This window comes from Seriola lalandi, unplaced genomic scaffold, assembly GCF_002814215.2.
Source record: "Seriola lalandi dorsalis isolate HSWRI2012SDOR001 ecotype SW California unplaced genomic scaffold, Sedor1 jcf7180002051420, whole genome shotgun sequence".
Lineage (NCBI taxonomy): Eukaryota > Metazoa > Chordata > Actinopteri > Carangiformes > Carangidae > Seriola > Seriola lalandi.
Genome location: NW_019521973.1, coordinates 318 through 1,360, shown reverse-complemented (window position 1 = coordinate 1,360; position 1,043 = coordinate 318).

Here is a 1,043-nt window from a genome sequence, read left to right as displayed (position 1 = left end):
TTCAACCAGCTGACGTGTGATCATGCAGGTGAAAAGACTGAATACAGATTAATGAGTGAGTTCTTCTTCAGCCGTCTGAAGGCAGCAGCTGTCTGTTCCATCTGCAGCCTCTACCAGGAGTCATGTTGGCAGATTTGCTGCTTCAGTGTTGTGCAACAAGCACCAGACTGCAAAATAACCACAGAAACCTCAGGGTTTTATTTTTATGATACATTTTATAGTTTCTACTGCAAATCAACAGGCGTGTTGGAGACTGGTACACTGGAAATAGTTTACACAGTCTCGTGAAAAATCTCTAATTAAATAAAACTTCTTCAACAACTAATACCTCCCTCAGGACCATCCGTTCCTTTCTCCTCCCCCGGTGTCTCCACTTAAGACGGGACAACTGGTGCGCCCTCTTTTTAACAAGTCTGGTCAATGTAACACCTGGACGTCCACGTTTCTTGATTACAGTACAGGTAGACATGTTGCTGCAATCACCGACATGCTGTCCACTGAGGTTACATTTTATCTTGGTGGTTCCAAAACCAGACTTATTATTTTAAAATTCCAAATTTATTTGTGTGGGTCACATAATTGATCACATCAGGATCACATTTATGCCACAATATAAAGATGTAGCAGACGACTATTTCTTTACCAGATTGTCGACAAACATCTAGAATAAAGATTAAAAATAAAGAAATACAACGCGAAAAAACTAGACAACATTTTTAATTGTATATATTCTCTCTGATCTTACCTTGTTTATACGTGTGCTGCAGGTGTGCCTCGCCTTGAAAACACCAAAGTGTCTGGGGGTACTTGGGCACAGTGGTGCTTTGAGCTAAATGCTAGCATATCTTAGTTGAGCATGCTAATTAGGAGTAAACATGACGTACAGCTGAGGGTGATGGGAATGTTTTTGGTTTTGCTGATGTCACTCACTACTCCCTATAAAGTATAGGCTACTAGTTAGTTTGCCATTTTGTAGTGCTGTCCGAATGTATTGTGACAATTATTAAACCCTATAGAGTGGACTCATAGTATCCCACAATGCA